Genomic DNA, 21,622 nt, shown 5'->3' with positions numbered 1-21,622 from the left:
TTCCTGTGTTTCTATTTTTAAGAATCCCCAAAGTAGCCATTTTGGAGCCACAGTGACTGCCAGCAGTAGGGGTTCCAGTAGGGGAGGTAAGAGATTTTCACTGTCTTTGTATGTGGCGCACAGGCTGCCCTAACAGTGTCGGCACCACGGGCGGGCGAGCTGGGCCAGAGGTTAGGGTCTTAGGTTCACACGCAGCCCGGTGCACAGATGTCACTCTGGACAAATCATTTATCTTTGTCTCAGTTCTTCATCTGCAAGATGGATTTCTAGTGCCACTGAATTAGGATGAGCCGAGCTTGGAAAATACAAACATTTCTAAGATAAATATGTTTTTCGAATGCAGAGAAATGGCGATAAGGTAATTATTAAAAATATACACTATCATGTACTAAGTCTATTAAGAAAAACAGGTACTGTTTAAATTGGATATTGGATTGCTTTTAGTCTTTGATATTAAAGCAAATTTATTTGAAAGACAAGTACAATCCGTAGTGTTCGAACACATCGATTTTCGTTAGTTATTTAAACCGAACAGTTTTGGGAAAGTTGGGAAAATTGTGCTGATTACAAGTCAAATAAAAAGAGACAGACCTTTAAAAACCGGCATCGTGCAAACACAGAGAAGATGGGCACCACAGTGGACCCATCTGCTTAAAGCGAACTGCCTTGGTCAGTTCTGTCATGTTGAAAAGTTGTCATATTTTCATACTTACTTGTGACAATTAGATGCAAGCAAACCCTATTTTCAAAAAAACAAATGAAAGCTCTAAGATGTTTGGAAGGATATGCACTTTTGTTTCCATTTTCACAGATAGAAATACTGCGATGTTGGTTAGAGCACACAGCTGTTCACACAGAATAGCTTCAGTAGCACCTTTACTTCCGTATTAAAAATTGTCACATAAGTGTAAAACTGTGCTATCCTGTCACATTGACGTCCTGTGTGGCCTTTGTTTCAAAAAATGGTAGATGAAATAAATAACATTTTCTACTTTGTTAAAAGCAATAAGCAAAAAAAGTCATAGTTGCATTTATTTTGTGTATTGCTACATTGTAGCAGAAAATGGGGTGGGGGTTGGGGTTTGAGGCTGAAAGATATGTGTATTTCAAATAGGCCCCAAGCTGAGAAAACAAGAAGGGAACGGGTGACTGTCGCAAACCCGTGCTTTGTGTTTCTGTGTGAACACAGTGGATGGAAATTCACACCCTATTTGCCTACCAAGCACAGAGTCACTTCAGGACTGTTTCAAGTCTAAACCTGCTTTGAGATTTAGAAAGTATCACTTCTCTCACTGGTCTCTCACCTCCAAACCTTTGCACAACTCCAGTGGCTTTCAAGCCACACAGGATGAGGTAAATATTTTAACTTGGCATTTGTGTCTGGATGAGGGCACTGAGCAACTTTCCTCTCCTGCAGTTTGCTCCACAGACTGGCGTTTCTGATAAACACAGCTTTCTCCTGACAAGATTACAAATAACTTTGATGTCGGGGGGAAAAACCTCTTCCTTCCATGGCTAATTTTATCTCCAGGCAGGACTTACCATAGTCTTTGTTCATTGTGTTCAATGCTTTTAAGCTTAAAAGTGAAATGTGTCCCATTTGCACACTTCGTGTTTTCTTCTCTCTTTAACAGCAAATAGAAAAGATACAAATTATGGAAGCAGTGGGAAAGAAGCCTGAACAGACTGTTGATAAAGAGTAGTAAAAACTTCAGGGAAAAAAATTACAACTTATAGGGGAAAAATATGTTCTGGAAAATATTAGAAGAAAATATTCGCGTGGAACTAGAATGAGAAATGGTTTCCGTTTGCCGGCTGCGCTCTCCCGGCCTTCCCATGCTCTTCAGATAGTTTCTGAAGACACACATGCACAGGATTAATGCCCATGTACAGCTGCTGGGTGGTATAAGTGTGTGCTAGTGTTGCATGTTTCCTTTCAGTCACAATTACAGTGCTGTACACACCTCTTCAGAGTCCCCTTTAGTGACTTTCCCTATCCACTGGGACAGATACTCTGGAGTTTGAACTGTTGGGCATCAACTTCTAGAGTCTATAGGAAATCCTTAGCCATTGTATATACAGACATCTTTATTTTCTGAGTTATCCTTTGAATTCTATAAAATTCTATACCATCTCCCTGGGTAAAATATGTGTGTGTGTGTGTGTGTGTGTGTGTGTGTGTGTGTGTGTGTGTGTATATATGTAAAGATTAAGTACATATAAAGGAATCATGTAGCATGTAATGTTTTTAATTTTCCTTCCTAAAACCTTTCCTTTGCACGTGAACCGTTTATTCACATTTTCACACGTGTGTAATGAAGATGGTCTTTGTCTTTTATCTACCTGGCCTCTTTGTTCCCTCAGTAAGGGCTCTGAGACTTGGTTATTTATAAATGAATGCCTAGGTTGTAATCTTAGACTTGTCCAGGACTAACTCAAAACTTATATAACTCACTTAATTCTATCATTTTTTTATATTTCTTTATTTACATTTTAAATGTTATTCCCTTTCCAGGTTTCCTGTCCATAAGCCCCCTAACCTGTCCCTGGAAGCTCTGGTTGCTTGGCATTGTTGTTCATATGGGGTCTCAAGCCCCTTCAAGCTCTTCCAGTTCTTTCTCTGATTCCTCCAACGGGGGTCCCGTTCTCAGTTCAGTGGTTTGCTGCTGGCATTCGCCTCTGTATTTGCTGTATTCTGGCTGTGTCTCTCAGGAGCGATCTACATCCGATCCCTGTCGGCCTGCACTTCTTAGCTTCATCCATCTTACCTATTTTTGGTGGCTGGGCCACATGTGGGGCAGGCTCTGAATGGCTATTCCTTCAGTTTCTGCTCCAAACTTTGCCTCCCTATCCCCTCCTATGGATATTTTTCTTCCCCCTTTTACAAAGGAGTGAATCATCTGCATTTTGGTCATCCTTCTTCTTGAGCTTCACTTATTCTATTCTATGTGTGCCACAGGCTGGCTACCTCTCCTCAGTTTCCTGTTTATTTCCTCAGACTCTAGTTAGAGACTCTTTGCCAGAATATCTCTCTCTCTCTCTCTCTCTCTCTCTCTCTCTCTCTCTCTCTTCTCCTCTCCTAGCTCCTTCCCTCTCTCCTCTCTTTCTGTGAGTAAGTGTGTGTGTGTGTGTGTGTGTGTGTGTGTGTCTGTCTGTCTGTCTGTCTGTCTGTCTCCTGGATGTCCCACCTTCTAATCCTGTCTTAGCTCATTGGCCATCAGATTTTTATTGGCAGGCAATGCTTCGGCACAGTGCACAAGAGACTCTCTGCAGACATAGAAAAATGCAAGAAAAATGTATAAAATTAAAAGCTTAACTTTGTCTGCTTAGATCTACTAATTGTCGTATTCAATGAGTTCCAAAAGAGTCTCTACAGCAAAAACCAAAGCTACAAAAGTCGGCTCACAGCGATAGAAAGGACCACTGCCCTGTTACCTGTGCAGTCCGAGGGGCTGTCTGTCAGGACCAGTGCAGCTGCCTAAGTGGGTGAAAAGGACAGACATGACAAGGTTTCATATCCCAGGCACAGTCCAGGTTGGGGAATGCTTTTAGTATCTATATGAATGCAGTCCTTCAATCTTGGTGCATATCACTTTGTTTGCTTTTGATATATATTAAAGTGAAATGAACACATAATGAGATATGTGTTGAGTGTATGATAGGTGTTCTAACCTATGACTATATTAGAACTTGGAGTGTAGGGGACAGCTGTGATCACAGGACCTGGGGCTACAGGTAGGTAAACATCTCCTATATGTCCTGTATGTGAGTTCGAGGTCAGCCGAAGCTACATAAGCAAGTAAACAAAGAAAAAAAGGCACACTGGCAAATATCATCCCCTTAAAATTCCCACACTTCTTTTGCAGAAAATGCAATGTCTAGGTCATGAGATATGTGTTTGATTCTCAGAGGAACTGTCAGGAAGTTTCCTAAAAACCACCCTGTCACCTAATATTTCCCAGCCCATTCCTTTTAAGTCTCTAATAGATTAGACTTTAACTGTATCATCATATTCTGTGTTTTCTTTCCCCTTCTGATTGCTTATCATGTTTTTGCGTTACTCAAACATCATAAGATTGTATGTAATATCCATAATTGAAATACAGATACATACCTGTGAGCACAAATAAATGAACATTAGATAAGATTTAATTTTCTTTCCATTTTCTTTCTATAACATTTAAATTACATATTAATAATATAGGAAATTTCAATATTTGTTACTGAGTTAAGAATGCCTAAAAATTCCTAAAACTCCCACTTATCACTTCTCAGCTCTATCCATTCCAAAGTCACTTACTGTCATTCTTGCTTTCTGTAGTGCTGTTGCCATCTGCTTTAATTATGTAAATATTTTACCGAACAAGGTGAAATGATAATAATTTCAGTAATGTTATCCATATTTAACTACATATTTGAGAATCTGAATTTAAATTTTAATTAAAACGTAACTACAGATTTGAATTGGTTAAATTTAAACTTCGTACATTTCATTAAAATATCATTGCATCATTTGCTCTCTCCAGCCCTTCTCAGGTCTCTGCTTTCTAGCTCCCTCCATATCCTCTCCTACTCTCAAATTGATAGACTGTAGCAGCGGGGTGGAGGAGGTAGGGGGGGGGGGCTGGGGGTCGCCACTAGAAACTCCCAGATGCCAGGGGTGCAAGGGGTTCCAGGACTCAACAGGGATGACATTAGCCAATACCCAAAGGGGAGAGGGGGAAGGTTAGGAGGCTTGTGGAGGGGAAACCGGGAAGGGGGGTACAGCATTTGAAATGTGAATAAATAAAAAAAAACAGTTAAAAATTGATAGACTCTTCACTAATCACCGAGACATATAGTTTCATTTTAATTATGTAAACAGTTTGCCCAGCAAGGTGAAAATAATAATTTCAGCGGAAATTTATTTAGATCTGCCTACATATTTAAGAATTCATCCTTACAAGGTTCTTTCTGGAATATATTTGCTTCTACTATAGTTCTCTTTTTACATGAAAAAAAATGTTTTGTGTTTGGTAGCAACACTTTTCTTATGGTTTTCGTTCGTTTCAAAAATGCTCTTAATCACATTTTGGAAGACTGTTATCACTGGGCATAGATTTTTGGGTTGACTTTATTTTTTTTTTTTGAGGGTTGTTTAAACTTGAAAGACATTTCATTGTTTCTCTCTCTCTCTCTCTCTCTCTCTCTCTCTCTCTCTGTGTGTGTGTGTGTGTGTGTGTGTGTGTGTGTGTGTGTGTGTGTGCACGCCCGTTTGTTTGTTTATAGCACTGGGCTGGCACCCAGAGTCTTAGACTGCTTAGCAAGTGAGCTGTTTCCCAGATTTGTTTATTTCTACTGAGAAACTTGCAACAGGGACTGTTTTGATCCTTGAATAAATAAAGCCTATGATTTTCCTTTAGCTGTTTGGACATTTACCTGTGTCCTTCCTTGTCGGCAGATCTCAACAGCTGATCTGGGTGTGTTTTTCTGTGTTGTTTGTTCAGTTTTGGTCCCATATTGCTCTGACTCCATGAATCTTTAATGCATTTTGAAGGCTTTCATATAATTTGTTCTTTGCACACTGTTTCTCAGAGCCTTGCTCTTTTCCACTCCCCATCCCCTGCTACCCTGATTCCAACCCTCCAATGCTCCGTGCCTATACCTATCACACCTGCTCTGTCCTCTCCAGGACTTTCTATCCTCTCCACCATTCTCTATGCTTATCTCCCCTGTCCTCTCCAGGACTTTCTATACTCTTCACCACTCTATGCTCATCTCCTCTATCCTCTCCAGGACTCTCCTCTCCACCACTCTCTGTGCTCACCTCCTCTCCAAGGTCAGAGCTGCTGGATCAGAGTTTTATCTCTCCATTTTGTGTGACTGTAGAAACTCCTTTTAGCCTCTCAGCTGTCATCTAATTTCTTACCGACCTTCTGTGTTATGAAGGGTATGGTATGGTGAACCACAGTGATAAAACAGGAGGCTCATCTCAGTGAATTTTCTTCCCCTTGAGATCTTGGCCCCTACAAATCTAGCAGCCTGCCATTTCCAACTTTCAAGCCGACTCATCAAAAGGATTTTGTTAAACCTTTGTGGTTATACTTGGTTGCTAGTCTTATCTCGTGTTTCTAAACAATACACAAGACTTGTTACTGAAAATTTCCCTGACACTGTGCCTCAGTGCAGAGGTCCAGGTAATTTTCAGCTTCAGGACAGACACAAACTGCTGTCGTGAGAAGTAAGAAAGCTGTCCCTCCTCCTGTCCTCCCTCCCCCATCCCCTCCTTTCTTCTTATTCTCCCTTCTTTCTTTCCTTATTTCTCCTCCTCCTTTCTTCTCTTTTACTTTAACCATGTGGGTTTTGTTGTTGTTGTTTTGTTTGTTTTGTTTTGTTGTTGTTGTGTTTGTTTTTGTTTGTTTGTTTGGACAAGGTTTTATGTAACACAAGATAACGTGGCACTTCTCATGAAGTGGAGCCTGGCCTTGAACTTCTGGTCATGTTGTATTCTCCTCTCAAGAACTGGGGTTTCTCAGTTCATAGCATGGCCCTGCTGACCTTCCTCTAGAACTGTGGTTCTTGAGTGTACGAACGTTGAGAACCTTTAATACAGTTTCTCATGTTGTAGTGACCCGAGCCATAAAGTTATTTTCATAACTACTTCATAACTGTTAGTTTGTTACTGATATGAATCATTATGTAAGTATCTATGTTGTCCAGTGGTCTTAGGTTACCCCTGTGAAAAGGTCAAAGGGGTCAGAACCCACAGGTTGAGAACCTCTCCCCTAGAGTCTAAACAGAGCTCACCCCTCACTTTTGTTATGTAAAGAACCTCAATAAATTCATTAGTTCTCCAAAGTGAACTTTGGTGGAGAATCCTGCCTTAGGTTGTCATTGGAGCCTTAGAAGTCTTGCCTTGGGAAGGACTTTCAGCAAAAATATTATATAAATGTTACAAAACATAAGCCAATACTAGCTCATCAATTTAGCCAATGTCTGGACTATTAATTGAAATCAATATGTTAATCGTTTTCACCTCTTCCTCAATTTGTATGTTTGTTTGTGTGTGTGTGTGTGTGTGTGTGTGTGTGTGTGTGTGTGTGTATGAATATGATGTAAAAGTAGAAGGAGACTAAGAGAGGTGAGAGTGAGAAAGAGGACTAAAGAGAGAAGGAAGGCAGACAAAAGAGAAAGTAATGGACTCTTCGTGATAGGAACTAGAATGAAGGGCAAACCGAAGGGGTGGGGAAGGTGGGCAGGTAGACAGAACAGGTGGGCAGGAGGAGACATGGGCAGGTGGGCAGGAGAACAAGTGAGCAGGAGGAGAGGTGGGTAGGAAGACAGGTGGGGCAGGAGGAGAGGTGGACAGGTGGGCAGGTGGGCAGGAGGAGAGGTGGACAGGTGGACAGTGAACAGGTGGGCAGATAGGCAAGTGGACAGGTGGGGCAGGTAGGACAGGTGGGCATGTGGATATGTGGGCAGAAGGGAAGGTGAATAGGTGGACAGGTGAGCAGGTGTATAAGGACAATAATAGCATCTACATGTGATGTTTTCACATACAAAAAGCCTTCATCATGGTGAGATGGGGAATTCCTGGTAGCTGCATAGATGGAGCTCTCTCCCCCTTTTCTTCCATGGCCTGTATACTTTTCCATTCAACTGAAGCAGAGTTCCAAATAACTGCGAAAATACATAAGGGTATGATTATTCTGTTTCCTAATGTTTCCTAACTAAAAAAAAAAATAACAAAAATGATGTCCCTAAAAAGACTTAATGTGGAACTAACAAGTAATTGATTAATTCATGTAATAAATCAAAATAACAAAGTAAGTTTACAAACACAATGTGGCTAGCTAATATCCTTTCAGTTATAGCAGCATCACTTTCTATCTCAATGGAAGGCAGTCAAAATTCTAAGTTTCTATTATCATACATTCTCAAGATTAATCTCAAAATCCTTAGAGAAAGAACTTTAATACTATGAACTTACCAGTAGTTGCTGAGAAGAAGCATTTCCCAACATATCAGTGTCCAGTGTTTGCCTAGCAATTGTGTTCTAACACGTCCTCCCAAGGGAAGTTTGATTATTTTCTTTCTTTCTTTAAAAATTCCAGTCTCATCTACATGATAGTAGGGAAGTTTACTATTGAAGCCATCTTATAATAAATAAATAAAAATTCCTATGGTAAAGTCAATTTTTTTCTTTGCATATATCATCTTCAAACATGAAGTATCCTTTAGTAAAAATTTTTTCACAGTGAAATGTAGATTTTTTTTAGAGTTGACAAAAAATTCAGTCATACTAATGTCCTCTTCAAGAGAAGTAGGTTGTATTTGAGTTACTATGACAGGTTTTGTGAGTGCAATTAAAGCTTTAATATTAGTCAATTCTTGTTTATCTACATTAAGGCTTGGTACTTAAGTTCCTTAGGGTATGCTGTTGGGATAGTCACTGTGTATGGACGGGACACCTATCTTCCCATGGTTCTGGGAGGCCCTCAGTGCTGAGAGGGGCACCTGTCTTATGTTGCAGCCCTCAATGCCTGGCGTGCCCTTAAATGCTGCGGTCAATGAACCCATTTCAATCAGAAGCTGAGGGGAGTCCTGTGTGTTCTCTATGTTCCCGCTCTCTTTATTCATTTGCCTTTCAGTCATTAAAAAGCCAGAGCCACACGGGTTATTTTACTTAGAAAATGTTTAGACCAGACTGCCAAACCCAGTTTTTCGCAGCTTTTAAAAAACCACTTTTCAGATGTACAGGAATTCTTATTTGTCAAAAATCTGCATGAATCTAAAATTAAACACAACAACAGCAATTCATGCTAAAACGACTTTATAGAGAAGGAAACCATGGCAACAGAGTCGTTTCCTTTTAACTGCCCGAGACCTTATCTCTCCCTTCACCCCAATACTGTGCACACGAAGGCCTTGGTTTCTTACATGTGGCCTTGTTCCCACTGATATTCTGCAAGTCAAAACCAGGGGTGAAATCATCCTTCCTAAGTGTACTGCGAGCCACCCTTTTTTCCCCCCTGTTTACTTACTTAAGATATCCTGAGAGCAGTCTTTGAGGAAGGAACTCCTGTGGATGTCAAGGTGAAGCTGAGCTCCTGCACTCCTCTGGTCAGTGCACTGCTGTCCACCACAGGCTCTCTAGTGGTACAACTGGGACTGATGTTATCTCATAGAAGCCAGCTGAGCACACAGGGCAAGGGCTGATAATACAATAGGACTGTCACGGGATAGATCCTCTTGGTCCTGAGGAAGCGTGTCTGTGTCGTTTACCTGGAGTGTTTGCGTTGAAACTGCCCTTATTGTCCCAGTCTTCCATTTCAAGGCCAGATAAGCTGCACTTAACAATGTTCATGCTTTTCCTTAACAAAGATTTACCACTTTCAGGTGAAAGACTGCATTGTGCTAGAACAGCGCCAAAGCGGTCATCAGCAACTTTCTTGATCGATGAAACTGGAAACCAAAAACCATGTTTTCCTGTTCATAATTTCAAAAGCAAGTCACTTTTAAAAAAGTGAAACCCAAGTCTAGGTTCAGTAAAGATGTTTTCATATGGGTTTAGGTTTAAGCATGAGGGCTAAGAAAATGGAGGTGCTCTGAAGGAGACAAAACACTTCGGAGAGATCATGTGTGTGTGGACTTCTCCAAGAAGAATGGCAGGAAGGACATACTGAATTAATCAGCATTCTCTAGAGGAACAGAACAGACAGGGCACAGACACAGACATACAAGCATACACAGCCAGACACACAAGCACACACAGACACACACACAAACATAGGCACACACAGAGACAGTCACACAAATGTTCATACATATGCACACACATGCACACATACTTATACAAACTCTCACATACAAAAAATGCATACACACACACTCATAGAAACATACTCACACACACAGAGTCTATGTTAAAATAGTGACAACAGCATTCTCTCACCTAAGCGGCAGAGAATCTGGTAATTGTTCAGTCTTTGGGTGTCCCAGCAGCCTGATTAGTTCCACAATGGCTGTTTCCTACAAAGAGGCTGAAGAGTCTGAGAGCCTGGTAGCTGTGCCCTTGAGAGTGGGTGTCTCATCAGTCCCAATCTGTTGCCCAAACCCTGGAGAGTTCCTGGAGAGTGGTCCTTCATCATGATGGAGTACTGGTTCTTGTCAGGGCAGAAAGCAGTAACAAGGCAGGAGAAGGGAGCTAAGAGAGCACAGGGTAAACAGATGTTCTCAAGCCCATCTTGTTCCAACTAGGCTAGCACCAGAGCCATGCACAGTGAGTCTGCCTACATCATATCGGTTATGACACTTGGGAGAATTCCTCGGCCAAAAGCTCTCTAATAAGGAGACTTAAATTTATGGCAAATTAACATAAAAATGAACTATCACAATACGCAACACGTCGGTGCTCACGGTTTGCTTAGGAATAGTGGATATGGAATCTTCAGGGGAGAGTCCCCACAACTCTCTTTCAAAACCATTATTTACTTGAAAATGAGGTAGCTTGTTTTAATAAACATTAAGAAATCCAATAGGGTATTTTAAATGTGCCTTTCACAAATCCTTTATTTTTACTTCTTTTAGCAGTATTGGCAAGAGAAGCTCCGTATGTCCAAAGCTATCGTCCAGTTCTCCATTGTTTCTGATGCACAGTTATTCCAGGGGCCCTGAAGGAAATAGACTTTACTGTTGAAGATCAAAGACCTTGATGATAGAAATCAGCACTGGAGTTCGTCTGAAGGCATGAAAGGGAATAGCCAATGGAGTCAGACAGAAAATTCTTGACCTTACATTTCTGAAGTAAATGAAAAACTGATATATAAAAGCGCTGTGGCTTCTTGTCTATGAACCATCCCTGGGTTAAACTAGGGGCGGAAGGAAGAGTGTGTCTTTTCCCAATCTAGTTGCAGGGAGATTTAGCTCTGTGGGGTTTCATTTCAGTTTCTTCCCCACTTGTCTTTGTTGTATGGGTTTCCCTCCACTGGATTGGTGGGTGGATAGGTGGGCGGGCCGATTCCATTGACTGCCTTGGATGCTATCTAGGGTCAGGGCCTAGGTTAGCAGGAATGTGTAAGAACACAGGCAAACCTCAGGTAGGTCCTCAAGGGAAAGAATGGCTATTTAATGATGCATTGAGAGTTACATCTGGCTCCTCCATCCCCCCTCCCACCTTTGAAGTAAAAGAAGGCAGAACAGAACAAAAACACAGTTCAGAATTGTTTCTTTAACACCAGAGGATGCCAGAAGGGCTTTGCCTTCAGTTTTGGGGCAGAGAAACGGATTATCCCTTTGCTTGCAAAAAGAGAAAAGCAGAACCATCATATGGTTCTTTATTTCCACAGCTGCAGTTACTCTGTTTTCTGTGAGGGCTTCTTTGCTTCCAACGCGTCCCGTTTTTTGGTAGCAGCTTGGAAGATTTATTCAGCAAATATTTAGTTTGTCCCAGCATGGAATTAGTCAGTACCCATGATAAATGATGAAATTATGACCATCAGAATCTGGCTGTGGGCGTGTAGGAACATGAGGCAATCCAGGTGCAGCCACACTTTCGAATCAGAATCCTTGAGGGACAGGAAATTGAATCCTGATTATTCAGCAACCAAAAGATAATGAGCCCAAAAGTAAGGGAGATAGCACTAGCTGTCCTCTCTGTGTGCTAGAATATTGCGAAGTGGGTGTCCTTAAAAGAAACCAAACTTCAAGTTGTCCTCTGACATCCACATGCCCTGCACTATGACTCCCGTATGCCCCCACCCCACAAGTGCACACAAAATAAACGGGCACATAATACAAATTCAAATTAACCTACAGACAGCACTCATTTAGGATAAAAGGAATATTTGAGAAAATCAAAGCCAAAGAGAAAATCAGGGAGAACTAAGCCAGCAGGGAAGGCATGTAAAAGCTGTGACTCTCACGATGTCTACCTGCCCAGTGCCAGAGCCCTGAGTTTCTTGGCGGACACCCTCAGTGGGAAGCTGGGAATTACGAGTTCCAAGTGCCCATGGACAAAATGCAGAATAGTCCTAAAGAAGCATAGCAATCTCGCTTCTTAGACTTGAGAAACAATTCTTCCTCCCATGGGTCCTCATAAAAAGTCAATGAATCATCTGGTAGAGTTCCTGGAGAAGATCTTCATGGGAGTGGGGTGAGCTTGGGGGCAGGGCTGCCTCGTTGTATGCCCCTAGGGCCTCATCCACACTCCACTATTCAGTAACTGAAGTCACTTAACCTTTCTGAGACCAATGCACTTCCACTGGGAAACAAGAGCCGGAGTAGCCCCTTGGGCTTCATCCAGAAGCCCAAGTCTCTGTTTTGGCTTCCCATCATTTCAGTAGGTCTTTAAAAAGTTCCGTTTGAAGAAAAAAAGAAACCCAGCTTACAAAGGCAGAGTCCTTCTGAAATAAGACTGTGTGGGTGTGTTTGGGAAGTGTGTACTCAAACTTCTTGTGAATCTACAGTGCCAAATAGTCCAGGCAGGAAACAGAAGCCATACCAGCATTTAAAAGGGAAGTAAGTATTTGAGGAATTAATAACTGGTGTTAAGGAAGCATTCATAATTGTATATAAAAGTACACTGATAGTCAACAGTGAGCTAGACAGGGTGTGCACCCCAGTGCCCAGTGTAGAACCCACTTGCAGAGGGAGTGGCTGGGTCTTGGCCTGCATGGTTCCTAATGCCTCAGTCCAAGCCTAGTTGCATTGTTGGTCCTGGAGAAGGAGGACACACAGACAGGAATGATATACACAAAGTCTGCTAACGGGATCCCAGCAACCCTCCTGATGTTGTGTGCCTTCAGAAGTTCCTTGCAGCCGCCCTGTAGAACAAGAAAGGCAGAGACATCCACTCCACGGAAGTCTCTTCCGCTGTTGACATCTGTTACTGAGGAAACTGAAAAGGGCACCTACTGAAAACGGAGAAATATTTCAGGTTTCGGTTCCAGTCTTGCAAAGGGGCATAGTGAAGAGTGAATCTGAATCTCAGGGGCAATAAATGGATGACTGGAAGACTTACAGTCCCAAATAGTTAAATTCCAAGATTTGGAATGTACATTTTCAAAACAACCTGTATGCTGGCTAAGGAGCTAGCATGAGAAAGTGGCTGCTGGGTGTTTCTAAGCAATTGACCTTGACTTTGTCAAGTAAGCAAACTGCATTTCTGTATAGAAGAGAGAATGGTAATTTAGATTATTGAAACCTCACTCAATTAGTCAATTATCATGTGAAAGGGAGTCTATAGTTTAGGTACATGTTAATTCATCAATGTGGTCAGTCAGTAAATATTCAATGAATATTTACTTCCAGCTAGGTACCAGGAATACAGAGAAAGATAACAATGAAAATGGCTCCATGCCTTCATACTGATAACCGCCTTGAGGAAGATATGTGAGTTCAGCGAAAGCCGAGAGTAGAGAGACTTGACTTTCTCAGGTCTGGGAAGAATTTCTAGCTAGTGAAAGTTGTTGTTAAAGGAGTCCGCTCATTGTCTAACCACACAGCGTGCTAGGCAACGACCAAACAAGACAAATGAACGTTCCTTACAAAGATTCTGGGGAGGGAGAGAACACAAACCTACTTCAACCTGACTGTCTTTGCTAAAGATCGATATGGCTGATGCAGGGATTCCTCTGCCACCGAGGAAGACTGTTTCTCCAGGCATTTCATTTACCCCTCTGCTCACCTGGAATTTCAGCTCATCTGTTCAGACTAGCGATTTACATCATCCAGCTTCCAAAGAGTCACGCAAGACATTTACTTTAGAAGAATTCATTTATTATTTTTAGGGGCTGCATGCTGCACTTGTGGAGGTCAGAGGGCAACTTGGCCACATTAGTTCTTTTCTTCTGCCTTCATGCGGTGCCAGAGCAGTGACTCAGGCCATTACGCTTGTATGGCCAGGGTTTCACTCACCGAGACATTTTCCCTGTCCTATGGCTTTATAATAGATTCCTGCCCCTCTCTGTACATGCACTTTCTGTGGCCTCTCCACCTCTTGAGAGCTCTAAGACACGTTTTGACAGGTCTGTAAACACATCAATTCCTCCATGAGGACTTATCTCAACCTTTGTTTGTTCTCCACTGGGAGGCACCCGCAATGCCTCCATACATTTAGTTGTTATCACCTCACACTGATGTCTGATGTTACTGGCATCTAGAAGATTAGAGGTGAGAGTAAGCCTCTTAAAATGAGAAAAGGGGAGTAACGCATCTACCTCCCAAAGGAAGAGTTGGGAAACGTTGCTTCATGACTTTATGCTGCTGTTGTGCCTCCCTACTTACTGAAGCTGTTGTCATGGATAGAAGAGCTTCAATGACACCGAGATCTCTTATGCATGGCTAGGCACAGAGAGCGTCTTAGTCAGGGTGACCATTGCTGTGAGAATACACTATGACCAAAGCAACTTGGGTGTGTGGGGGGGATTCAGCTCATGCTTCCACAGCAGCGTTCATCAACAATGGAAGTCAGGACAGGAACTGAAGCAGAGCAGAATCTGGAGCCAGGAGCTCATGCAGAGACCATGGAGGAGTGCTGCTTTACTGGCTTCCTCCTCATGGCTTTCTCAGCCTGGCTTCTCATTAGAATCCAGGACCACCAGCCCAGGGGTGGCACTACCCATGATGAGCTGACCAACCTCCCACTATAAAGCCCCAATTAAGACATAAGGATTGCCCATAGCCTGATATGATGGCAGCATTTTCCCAGTTGACTCTCCCTCTCCTCCAATGACACAAGTTTGTGTCAAGTTGACATAAATTGAGCCAGCACAGAGGGTGAAGGTAGAAGTTAGGAGTTGAAGGTAATGAGAAGAACAACCCATTCTTCAAAATCATCTGGAAAAAGCCAGATGTGCTGGTCAACACGACACGAATTAGGGTCACCTGGGAAATAGGGATCACAATTGCTGAGTTGCCTCCATCAAACTGACAGGTTTTTTACCCTCTTTTTTCTTAACTGATAACTGATGTAGGGGTACCCAACCCACCATGGGTGTTGCCATACTGAAGCCAAAGGTCATGATCTGTAGAAGAAAAGTAGGTGACCAAAATAGAGGAAGCAAGCCAGTAAGCAGCATCCTTCAACGGTTTTCCGCCTTGATCTCTAGATCCAGGATCCAGACTGGAGTTCCTGCCTTGGTTTGTCTCAGTGATGGACTATCTCCCATAAATCAAATAAAAACCTTTCTTGCCCAAGTTGTTTTGGTCATGGTGCTTATCACAGTAACAGAAAGCCTGGCTGCGTAGGATGTCACAAGGACTCCACTGAAAAGCTAGTGAAGCCTAAATTCTGAGAGTTTTAATATGAAGCCACAGACCTCTGTCTGAACTGGCCCAAGGTGAAAGGATTTTGATTATCACTATTGAGGCAGGCAAGCATAGGGAATAGTTTAGTAACCTGGAACTCCACCTGGTTTGGGTTATGCATACATTCCTCTTCAAATAATATACTTTACATAGTAGGCAAACCCTGCCACTATGAACAATGTGCCTATTAACATACAAACAGTATAAGACTCTCCCACCTCCATCATGTACACCCCTCTCTATGCAACAGAGTGAATTTCACCTCCCCTTAAAACAATCAAACTCAACAGATTCTATGTTCATGCTATCATGTATAGTTAGAAAATAGAAGTGCTCATTTGACCAGTACCGGTTTTAGACAGTAGGTCAAAATTGTGCCTTCACAATTGAACTTTTAGGGAGAATTCCTTATTTACAATTTTTTTAAAACTATCAGTATATGTGTATAACTAACTAACTAACTAACTAACTAACTAACTAACTAAGTAACTAACTAACTGTGTGAATGTATGCGTGTGAGCACTGATGATTTCAGAAGCCAGAGATATGAGTGAGTGTCTCTAGAGTTGCAGTTAGAGGCTGTTGTGAGCTGCCTAACTTGGATGCTGGGAATCAAACTCAGGTTCTGTAAGTGCAACAAGTATCACTGAGCCATTTCTTGGGCCCCTTGTTTCACATTTATGCCCATGAATGACTGAACACATACATGATTAAGACTCTGTACACTACAGTAAGGAAAATGCTCAGTAGACACAGCTTAATTTATCAGTCAACACAGAACCTCTCCCACTGTGCTCCCATAGCCAAACTCCTCTCCCCCCACCTGAATTCTGTAGAGGAAGCCTCAAAAGAAATTGAGTTAGCCTTACTTCTGTTCTTTTACAGTATATTATGATCTTTCCCTTTTCCTCTTTTAATTAGTATCCTTGCCACGTTTGAAAAATCTTTGTGGAAAACTTGGAGATACCGGGCCCTGACCCTGGCCACTGGTAACAGTGATAAATATGAAAAAAGTTTAAAAAGTCCACATAGACAGCATTGTGCACGGTAGCTAAGGAATTTTAAAGAAATCTTATTGCGAATATTTTCAGCATATTCAATGTAGCAGACCTTTAACTCTAGGTTTTGAGACAGGGTCTCGTGCACTCCAGGCTGGCCAAAGATGTCCTTGAATATCTGATATTCCTGCCTTCACCTCTCTGGCCTGCAGCTACAGACAGGTATGCATTCTAACCCCAGATACCCAGTGCTTTGTGCACGCTAGGCAGCAACTCTGCAACTGAGGTATTTCTTTAGCCCCGGGAACTGTAGAATTTTAACAGTCAGACCTCCCTGTATCTAATCCTTTCTAACTAACTGTTGTGGGACGCTATAAATTGCAGACTCAGAAATTATATAAAACATACACAGCTTTTCCAAAAATCATTTTAAAATTAATAACGAATTAGAAAATGGATCTACGCATTGCAGGATAGTTGATTCCATTGTGAAACCCAAGATGTTCAATTGGAAAAACCTTGTTGTGTCGTGTCTCAGCCCTAGCATATACCTTTAACCCAAGAGCTTTCTGTAAACCAGAGCCGGATAAAGTCGATGATAGGTCACGAGGTGAAGCAAGCACCCAGCTGACAGGGGGTGAACCTCAGGAAGTAGAAGGAGGTCCTTTGAGTTGAAGGGTAGTTAAGACAATATGGAGAGGAGAAGTAGCCTTTTCCTTCTGAGGCATTGGCAGAGTAGGAGGGTCCGTTGGGTGCTCTCTGCCACTCTGTGCAGGCAGGCTATTACTAGTCTGTAGATTTAACTGGGTAAAGTATTGGCAGTTTTTAAATTGTCCTTCCATGTTCTGATTGCACCAAACATAGTGGTTGATATGGAAGAAATTCCATCCAAATCCACGTGTGGCACACACCCATAATTCCAGGACTTGGAAGGTAGAATCGGGAAGATGTAGAGTTCGAGATCAGCTTCAGATACATAGTAAGTTTGTGATAATCCTTAATTACAGAGGAATCCTCTTGGGGGAAAAGATCTGAGAAAAAAATAATTAAGAAAAAGGTAAGAAGCTTTATGTATGTGAAAATTTTCATTGTCTTTTTTGTCATTAAATTATTAGGTCATTCACTTTACATTCAGATTGCAGCAGCCCACCTTCCTTTCTCTCCCAGCCCCACTCGCACACCCCTCCTCCTGCCCACTCCCCTTCTCCTCTGAGAATGGAAAGGTCCCCCTGGGTACAAATAGACCCTGCGACATCAATTCACAGTAAGGCTAGGCACCCATCTAGGAGAAATGGATCCAAAGGGAAGCAACAGAGTCAAATCCAGCCTCTGCTTCCAGTGTTATGGAACCTACATACAGACATATATTGGTGACGTAAGTGTAGGGGGCTAGGTCTATCCCATGCATACTCTTTGCTTAGTGGTTCAGTCTCTGTGAGTCTCTGGGGGCCTAGGTTAGTCAGCTCTGTAAGTCTTCTTGTGTCCTCGACACCTCCAGCTCCCTCAGTCCTTTTTTCTACTCTTCCCCAAGACTCCCTGACCTCTGCCTGTTGTTTAACTGAGGGTCTCTGCATCTGTTTCCATCAGCTACTGGATGAAACCTCTCAGAAGACAGTTACACTAGGCTCCTGTTTGCAAGGACAGCAGAATAGTGTCAGGAGTTGTTTTTCTCTCCTGGGAGGAGTCTCAAGTCGGGTCAGTCATTGGTTGGCCATTGCATCAATCTATGCTCTAACTAGTAGGCAGGACAAATTTTGGGTTAAAGGTTTTGTGGCTGGGCTGGTGTTCCCTCAAATTAGAAGTCCCACATGGCTACAGGAGGCGGTCACTTCCATCTCCGGGTGCCCAGTTGCTGGGAGTATCAGCTGGGTTCACCCCCATAGACTCCCAGGAGCCTCCCTGTCCCAAGTCTCTGGATCCTCCCAGAAATGGCTCCCCCCCCATCTGATTTCCAATCCCTCTCTCCACCTCCTCCAGCCCCACTTCCCCACACCTGATCCACATCCCTGTTCTCCTCACCCTCTCTTCTCCCCAGTTCCTTCCCTCCACACACCTCCATTATTCATTTTATTTCCCTTTCTGAGTGAGATTCAAGCATCAGAATGACTCAGAGTCCACCTTATACACATCACAATGGCTAAGGTAAAACTTCAAGTGAGAGCACAAGCTAGGAGGATGGAGGGCATGGGGAGCACTTCTTCACTGCTGGGGGAGTGCAAACTTGTACAACCAGTTTGGAAAACATAAGCATCTTCATACTACCTGGGCAATAAGTAACCGTGCATATATTACTTAAGTAGACAAGCTTTAGAGTATTACAATTCGAACTCTAAGTATGCTCACCCTGGTGAAAAGACTTTAGTCTCTGCTGTACTCCTGGTATGTATACGTGGATGTACGATGTATGAATGTATGTATTCATGCATGTATGTTTGTATGTGTGCATGTATTATTGTGTGAGAAAGGGTCTTACTCAGTAGACTGGACTGAGGTAAACTCATAGTCCTTGTGCCTCAGCACCCCCAGACTCTACTAAATACTTTGGTTAATCTGTCTCTCCTCTCCTTTCCTCTCCTTCCCTCTCCCCTCCTTTCCCCTCCCTCCTTTCCCCTTCTCTCCCCTCCCCTCCTCTGCCCTCCATTCTCCCTCCCTTCCTCTTCTCTGCCCTTCCCCTCCCTTCTCTGTCCCTCTAGACTTAGACATTTAATAATATGTGTTTCTTTTTAATCCTATCCTCTGTCTAAAAATAGTTTATTGTATTTTCTGTTATGTTTATGTGTGTGTGTCTTTGTGTCTTATGTCTTTGTGTCTGTCTGTCTGTCTGTCTGTCTGTCTATTTGAGGCCTTGCTTGTGCTGAGAGTCAGTTTTCATTTTTTTTTTCTTTTCGGTGTGGGATATGAGGATTGAAAGCAGATGACAAAAGCCCAAATTGTGTTTTAAAAGGACAAGCTTCTTTTTAACGAGAGGAGGCCATGAGGCTGGTATGGGGCTGTAGGGAAATGGAACTGGGTGAGTGAATGTGACCTAAAAACATTGTATATGCATATGAAATCACCACAAAGGAAATCCACTTAATGAAAGAAGGTGAACTCTTAAAAATCAAAATCGCCAGCAGTGTGTATTCTGAAGACTCTTTAACAGTTGATAATAGAAAGACTAAATGAGGCGTAAGACTTAGAATTAAAACTGATTTCATTCATGGGGACTCAGGGTTTCCATCTGAGCTGGGGTCGGCAGGCTTCCTTGTCTGGAAGGGAGCTGGCCCCAGCACTCTGCTTTCCTTCAGTGTTTGCACAGATTCACCTTTGACACACTCCTGATAAGATGGCTGCATTTCCTTGGAGATAATCAGCCCAGCCCCTGGTTTGATGCAGGGCTGATGAGCTCACAGTTTAGACGTAGTGATTGCCGCCGGGTTTTAATGGTCAGAGTGTCAAGTGTTGGAAGTGCAATTTAACAAAAACTTCCAACTTGCCCACCTCTTGCTACAACACATTTTAAACCCAAGAAAGTAAAATGTTTTGACATGGGGACCTGTGACCAAGTGCTCACCCTGTAGTCCCAAGAATCCATGCAATCTCCTGGATGAAACTTAAAAGATAAAAGGTTTAAAGGTTTTCCTGCTTGATTTGTCTTTTCTGATGTTTAAAAGTTTCCTTCTTCTGGGCTTGAGAATCGGCAAACAAAATACTTCAAACATTTATGTGACTTCTGCTGTGGTTCCTTTTGTTGTAGGTAGTAAAAATCCAGGGAAACAGGAAGGGTCATGATTTGCCAAAGGTCAAAGATCACAATGAGTGACTGACTCAAGAGGCCACGAGGTCAAAGGTGCAACGGGAATCCCATAACCTCTGCTTCACATTCTGCATTAGAGGGGCCCGCAGTGCTTTCTGACTTCTGTGAAAGAACCCATACACATGTTCACAGTTTGCCTTGAAAAATTACTTGAAAATGATTCTGCCCTAGACGATTTTCCCTTTGAAACCAAGTGGCAGGAAGCAGGCTTTTAAAGAAATTGAAGGTGTCCTAGCTGTTTGTTTGTATTCGATGCCAGCCTCCCAGAAGAGGAGGAACTAACAGAGATTAATATGTGTTTTTAAATGGAAAAATAAGGTCTTCTCTTGGGAGATCAAAACCCGAACTGAGGAAGCACATTTACTCTTATTTTTTATTTCAGTCGACTGTGTGCTTCTGGACTGTGCCTAAAATTCTGGTTCTGAGTTTTGGAAAACTACAAATAACGAAGCCTCAGGCATCACTGATGGGTCCTGTTTGGGACACATCTTCATGCTAAAATTTTACAGAAGTTGTCCTACTGCATTATTCCCCCTCCCTGCTTTCTGATTTAAAGCAATGGAGACCTCGTGATGTATTAGAAGCTGGAGATAAACTTACAGCATGTGGAGCTGAGGCAGAGTACAGATCCTCGCTTTTCAACTCCATTGGTGTCTAACCTCTCATGAGCACTTAATTCCTCCTGGAGAAGAAAACGGTCATGGTAAAGAATCCTGTGGCCCGTGAAGGGTAATTGGATAACATCTTTTGAAAGATTTACAAGGCTGCCAAAGTTTTTGCCAGCTTTAAACCTGATTGATTCAGTGTGAAAAGATCGGAACAATTCTGACCTAAAAGTTTAAAGACAAACCTTTCCTGTGAAAGCATAATTTAGGGCCCACAATAAAATTGTATTGGAAACAGCACATGGACGTACACAGTACATTGTAAAAGCTAACATTATGTTAAAGGACTTTTCTTTCTATCTTAAATCTCCTAAAGAACCAAGATGGTCCCTCAGATACTTCGATAATGACATATTTTTGTTCTTACCTTTTATTTTCCTCCAAGATTTCCCTAAAGAAAGATGCAACTAACCAACTACTTCACTTTCCTGCCCACGTTTATGTCTTGCTAATGTCTGCTTCTCGGGAATTTAAACAGGTTTCATTTTATTAGGTAAAAGGCAGACCCAGTTTCTCCTTAATCAGTGAAAAGTGGGTCAAATAGATTTGTCCCACATTTTAATTTTTCAAAGTACTTATTCTCATCATATATTAATTTCCATCTTGACAAAATATATCTACTTCTAATTAGTACAATATTTTGTGGACAGGCTCCACTGCTTTTGATGACTCGGACAAATTAACGATTAAACATCTTCCAGCTAATTGCTTCAGGCCATTAATTATTTATTTAGATCTATAAGTCTGTCATTCTATTACCCTCCATTTCCTGTTCCCTGTTTGAGAAGTGGCAGGTTTGAAGAAAGGGAAACACACACGCAAATTCCAAATAAATAAAAGCAAGCAGAGTACATATGTCTTTTCTTTTTCTCTCC

At 42.1% G+C, this 21,622-nt stretch overlaps 1 long non-coding RNA gene across 2 annotated transcripts; it reads left to right on the top strand.

The window, feature by feature from the left end:
- Positions 1-31: 31 nt before the first annotated feature.
- On the top strand, positions 32-20,985 carry LOC120097080 (uncharacterized). Of its 2 annotated transcripts, XR_010058036.1 has the most exons (3): positions 32-358; positions 10,570-18,665; positions 20,465-20,985. It is a non-coding gene; the product is annotated as an uncharacterized LOC120097080 (long non-coding RNA). The 2 variants fall into 2 exon arrangements; XR_005494298.2 differs by having other exon boundaries at positions 10,570-20,985.
- The last annotated feature ends 637 nt before the right edge of the window (positions 20,986-21,622 follow it).

This window comes from Rattus norvegicus, chromosome 15 (assembly GCF_036323735.1).
Source record: "Rattus norvegicus strain BN/NHsdMcwi chromosome 15, GRCr8, whole genome shotgun sequence".
NCBI lineage: Eukaryota > Metazoa > Chordata > Mammalia > Rodentia > Muridae > Rattus > Rattus norvegicus.
Note: the sequence above shows the minus strand (reverse complement) of the source record. Positions and strands in the feature narration are given on the sequence as shown.